Source organism: Ceratina calcarata, unplaced genomic scaffold (assembly GCF_001652005.2).
Source record: "Ceratina calcarata isolate Rehan_Ccalc_2016 unplaced genomic scaffold, ASM165200v1 scaffold262.2, whole genome shotgun sequence".
Taxonomy (NCBI): domain Eukaryota; kingdom Metazoa; phylum Arthropoda; class Insecta; order Hymenoptera; family Apidae; genus Ceratina; species Ceratina calcarata.
Genome location: NW_017148332.1, coordinates 113279 through 119278, shown reverse-complemented (window position 1 = coordinate 119278; position 6000 = coordinate 113279). Strand labels below are relative to the sequence as shown.

At 45.8% G+C, this 6000-nt stretch overlaps 1 long non-coding RNA gene across 1 annotated transcript in view; it reads right to left on the bottom strand.

Annotated features, from left to right (window-relative positions):
- LOC113464128 (uncharacterized) overlaps positions 1 to 3396 on the bottom strand; it is a 4725-nt gene extending 1329 nt beyond the window's left edge. Inside the window, exon 1 of the long non-coding RNA XR_003388959.1 lies at positions 3265 to 3396. This is a non-coding gene — a long non-coding RNA (uncharacterized LOC113464128). The remainder of the gene's footprint in view (positions 1 to 3264) is intronic.
- Positions 3397 to 6000: the final 2604 nt, after the last annotated feature.

Here is a 6000-nt window from a genome sequence, read left to right as displayed (position 1 = left end):
GTTTCCACTGGAACAGCGTAATGGACGATACAAGTTACGTTGGCGCAACACGAGCAGAACGCAAAAATGAGACTCTTCTCCTTGAGGACGTGCCTACGACGCGTAACGGAAGACGAAACGCTTCCTGATGATTGAAGAACTTCTTATCAGGCGAGCGAAACGAGAATATGAGTGAAATTAAAAAATAAATCCTCCGCTCCCTGGAGAATCAAACGACGAGGGATGGAAGAGTATATCGGGAACGAACTAGTTGAGTTCACCGAGAATGAGAGTAAAAGCAAATGAGAATGAAACGTTGGAATGCGAGCGGCGAGATCAAAAGAATTCAACCGACTGTCCTGGATGGCGAGACTTTCCTGCTTTTTACGTGCTCGAGACAGACGAGTTACTCGGCCTCGAAAATTCGTGAACGGAGAAACGCGAGAGAACCAGATTTACGGTTCGAGCCTTGGAACCATTTCAACTTTACGTCTTTATTGCATTCAAATAATTAAACAGTACGAGTACATAAGAATTTATACATAATCACTGATCCTATTACCGAGCCATGAAATAAATTGTTAAAATATAACAATAAATTTATTAAATAAATCGTAACAAATATCCTTAAAACCGGAGAAGAATAAATCTTAAAAACAACAAAATGCAAGCCGAGAGACGAGATTCTTAAATTAATCTAATAACACGTGTGTCCAGGAAATACTAGTATCGTAGGAGTCTCGGGGTTAACAGGAATTGCAGCGTTACAAGGGGCGACCTTGACCACGGCATGTAGGCAGCAAAATGCGATTGCCTTGGCTGTGCAGCGGCGACAATCGCCGAGAAACAATGCTTATGTAACGCGCGCGCGGTCAATTATGCAAAATGCAACGTACGTCCACGTGCGTGCAAGCAGCGGTACATCTTTTCTCTGTTCTCCTTCCCCGTCGCGTGTACCCGTCACGCGGGGCCACGCATTGTTCAGTCGCCGGCGACGCTTGTTCACAACGAGATCTAGTTGTCGTTGCATAAACAGTAAGACAGATGCGAACGGATCGTTCTTTCTATTACAGTATTTACACGATGAATTTCTTGAAAGAGGAATTAAAACGAAGTAGATGCTCTTTTTCTATGTCGCTCTTCTGGGTTCTTTTGATTGATTTCGTTTTACTGTGATTGATCGGAAACGTGGGAGGATTCAGTTCTAATGGCAGTCCCGGAGTGGAGGTTGAAGTTCAAGGTTATACGAAGCTACGTCAGACCCTGTCTACCGAGGAAGACGAATCGATACATACCGGGTGCGCCGCAAGTGGAATCAGTCAATGGTTAGATCAGACACTATTTCTCGTATCTCAGAGTACATTTAATCCAGATTGGCAGATATAATTTGACAGTGTGACAAATAAAATTGATCATGGAAACGAGTACACAAAAAAGTACCACAGAAACGAAGAAGTGAATTTGTATTTATAAAAAATAAGAATATTTGGAACGCGTTTTAGATTTCTAGCCTGCGAGGATTTTTAAAGAGGCTTCGAACGAGTGCAGCACAGTGGCATCGATTTATCTCCTAAAACGGAGGCGCAGAGACAAAGAAGACCTCGGCACGAATGATTTATTTATCCCAGCACAACCGAACCCGATACGTTATTGTCATTCGCAGTGTTAATCGATAAGGCAAACTCTATTCACTTCGTGGCCAAGACAATAACTCGAAACCATTTCCCAGTTTACTATAAAATGCAATTTTTACAAATTCTATGATTTAAAACTATCGGAATGCGTTTAATTCGAAATTTATAACGACTGCGAAGACCCTAGATGGGGGATCGATATTATCGAGCCAGGGAACTACGCGAAACATGTGAGGTACATCAGGAACGAGCAGCGAGCGTAAACTTGTTTACGAGCTTGGGAGAGACAAGAGAAAACGAACGGTGATGTGTGGACTGCATTTGAAAGGTAACAAAAAGTTGACCGCTGCATCGGTGCAGTCGCAGCGGGACCTTAATACATACGTACTGCGTAGAAGATTCACAAGAAAGAGAGAGAGAGAGAGATAGTAGGGTGGGCACGAACTGCGCACTTTCGCAGTTAGGGGACGATGATTCACGGACACAGCCAATGCACCCGTACACCAGCAAAATGCAAACATCGTTTGACCGTAACTAATTTCATAACAGGTCCCCTGGTACCATTTCAAGTTTCGTTAAAATTCTATTTATAAAACAGTAATTAAAATTATTCACGACACGTTTCAAACGAATCCATGCTTCCCGAATAGATCTGATCGAACGATGCACTTGTCGAAGAGCACAGATTAATGTTTCTTCACACGGTTCAAACGGAGAACAAAGTTCGGCCGATTGGCACGTGCAGACGAGTATAATAATCGTATAACGTGTCGCCGCAGGAACGACTGCAGCAGAAGTCACGTTCGATTGCGACACTCGGTGACAGTATACATACTTTGCCCGATCGGCAATCGTTAGCGAGAGTTTTGGCGTCGCGAACTCTGGCACCGAAGTGGAAATGCAACACACCGCCCGCTGATGATCGTTTTCATTTCGAGCGGGAAAGTTCGGCATCCGTCGCACGTCAAACGGATCACCGATAAAAATATCGCAGGTATCGCGAAACCGAGGTTTAAATTGATTATCAAACGCGATCCGAACGAAAAAAAAAGTTCTATCGCGCACAGCGTATTTTGAAACGCGAGGAAGCATCACACGGCACGTACGGCTGCATTCCTCGTTTACCGAAGGTCGCGTTGCATTGTTACGCAAAAGAGGCTGCGACGATCGCGCGTTTTTTTTGCACCACGCGAACGACAAAGGATGATAGACGCTTATCTAATTACAGACGAAACATCACACCGAGAAATCTTCCTGGGTCTGATAAGCTTTGAAATTTAGAAACAAAGACACATTTTTTATTCTACGCCATTGAACTTCACGGTTGCACATGAAAAACAGAGTCGAATCTCCTCAGAGAAAAAGAGAGAGAGAGAGACACTCCGGGCTAACGTGAATATCATTCAAATCTGATGATTCCAACAATGAATAGAATCGTTGCACCTTGCCAGAAATTTCCTAACTGCGATATCTCTATGCACGTGGCGAACTTAATAAAAAACGGTAGAAAGCGAGTGATTCTAATGCACGGAACGCGGGCGATGCACACGTGCCGTGAATAGAGGAGCACTGCGAACGAATCCCACGCGATAAGAGAACACAACGAGAAGAGAGTGAAGCTGGGAAACCTTGAATAAACAGCGTTACATACATTGGAACGAGAGACGGTACTCCTTCGCGCGCGTAGTCTCGCCCGACTGACTGACTCAATGACTGACTGACTGACTGACTGAGTGACTGACTGACTGGCTCGAGGATGCACGGCGCTAAAGGCGACTGAGTGCCAGCCGGCCGGTCCGACTCGTTACATGTGAACGTGCAACCGGCTGGGCGACGAGGCAGGGAAGGGAGGGAGAGCTCGGAGGAAGGTTGCACAAGGTGGGAGACAGATGGGTGAGACGAGAGAGGGACGCCGGCGGATCAAGGGTGGCGAAGGACGAGGAGGAGGCGATGGAGGACGGAAAGGTAGCGTCTGGCTGGGAGTAGGGGGATCGACGCGAGAACGAAGGAGAATGAGTCGTCTCTCGTCTGACGAGTAACGTTCCTACTCCACTTGCATTTTTCTTTCAAGGGAAATACGTCCACCGGCTGATGATCGATCGACGGCGCAAAGTTCACCGACGGAACATACGTTCCTACGTTGTTGTTTTCCCGTACTCGAACGATAGTTATCTGTAGAGTAAAAAAAATGGAAAGATTTCCTCGGAAAATGGGTCAATCGGAGCCGGATGAAACTGTCCAGACGATTTATTCGCAATCGATGAGAACGTGTAACACTCGATTGGATCGGAGCGAAACCTCTGAGCCCGCGGAGCGAGTTCGGTGAGATGCGATCGGTGGGGAAAGGGTGGATTATGTCGGTGAACGAGAATAAAAGCAGAAAAGACAGAAAGGGAGAGAAAGAGAGAGAGAGAGAGAGATTCGAATAGAGCTTGCGCCGTCACTGTCGAGCTTAGGAGTCAAGTTCTAGTGCACGGCCGAAACGGGAGAATCCACCTCTCCTCTTCGCGTCCACCACCACTTTGCATCGGCTCATCCGATGACGAAGGAGTGGGGAAAATCATCAAAACCAGAGGAGGGGAACGGTTTGCAATGTCGAGCGTGCGCGGCGAGCCTTGGACTCTACCAGGTGACCGAAATATATACCGTGCAAAAATCCCGGTCCCTCTGCCAAACAATTATCTCTCGTATCCTTAAGAAATTAGCTCAGGGGTGGTTTCGCATAATTTGCAAGAATTGAATACGCTCATTTGAATTCTCGTTACTTTATAGGAACGAGTTCTCCCGACTACGCCCGTGGCATCGGGCATGCGACTACAAATCAGATAAGCGAAATAGGGAGACCTGTTACCAAGATTTATACTCGCGAAACCCACCCAGGGATATTCAGGGTTTTCGGAAAGGCGCGTTCGAAAACGAACGAAAGAAGTCACGAGAGGTTTATTCTTAGCACGTGCTGAACACGGCTTGAAACCAACAGAATACCGTGAAATCGCCTCGAAATGATTATAATTAGCGATCAGTCGGGTGTGCGCCGTACTCGACAAACCACGGCGAGATCGTAGCTAGAGATAAATGCAGGGTCGCGAACGATCGTTTCCCTTTTACGTATCGCGGCCTGATAAAGCTTGTTGTTCGCGGGAAGCCAATAACAGTACGGGACGCTTGCACGGATACGTGACCGCCGGTCCAAACAGTCCCATGCCAATTTCATCCGAAGGATACACTTTCTCATTCGTCTTTTTGCAATACGAGACCTCAGCTGTGACGCACCCCTCGTTCCACGTCGATCACTTATAATTATTATTAGTATATTCTACGATACGATTATTTGAACATTTTTATACTGGCTTCAATCTCGTATTCTAAATAATTCGCATAAATTCAGTTTAGTACTGATAAAATTATTATGTAATGAAAAATCATCTCGCTTTTAACTTTAAACTTGTTCACATCGAAAAGCCTGGTTCCTTTGTTAAACGCGTGGTGCTGAAAAGAAGATATACGTTTGCAGCGGTCGTTCGTGGAACGTCCATGAACAACCTACCGCACCTGTTCTCCAAGTTCGCCTCGATTCAACGTAACATACTAGACACACCCGTTTCGTTGTCCTCGCCAATTCGTTCTTTTTTCCAGGAAGTTCCGAAAGGGTGCTCCTTCCTTTTTCGCATTCGCTCTAGTAAAACGGTCCGGCCCATATGCCAGGGTGCATACCGTCGCCGGAACAGATGAACGGAACATTCGTTATAGCCGTTAAAATAAAACGATGGATAGACTGAATCTGTCTCAATTGATAGACTGAATCTGTCTCAATTGATATACATTTGTATTTTATATTAATTGGTAAATGTTCGAAGAAGCCTGTGTCTCCATTACTGGAACTCGTACGTCGCTGGCGCACGCGAGTCGACGGACGTAAGTGTAAGTGGTCGTCAAGGTTAGCCACCTACTCGGTATCGCGAGTTCGTGAACACTCTCTGCGGATGCGTTTAAGTCGTCTTGCCAGCTTTAATGTTTATCATGTGGCTCGCCGCCGAGGCGAATCGAGGAAACGAATCTGTCCAACCTGGCTCGGCGATGCCCGCGCACGTTCCCAACGAGTTTTGCAATATGCATGCCACCGTCTCCGCGAGATTGGATTAGTCTTTGTAATTCGGTGTAACGCTGTGTACAGACCTTGAGTCGGACTCGAATCGGGACCAGAGATAGAAACACTGGAGAGCAAATTTTAATTAATAAATTCAATTCTTAATTCCTATTTTTGACGATGGAAACTGATTATTATTTCGATTCTATTCATTTCTCGTTTTACTGTAGAAATTCTCGACGAGGAATGTTGGTAGAAGTACTTTGACACTGGAACAGAAGGGTGCAACAGTATCCTTGC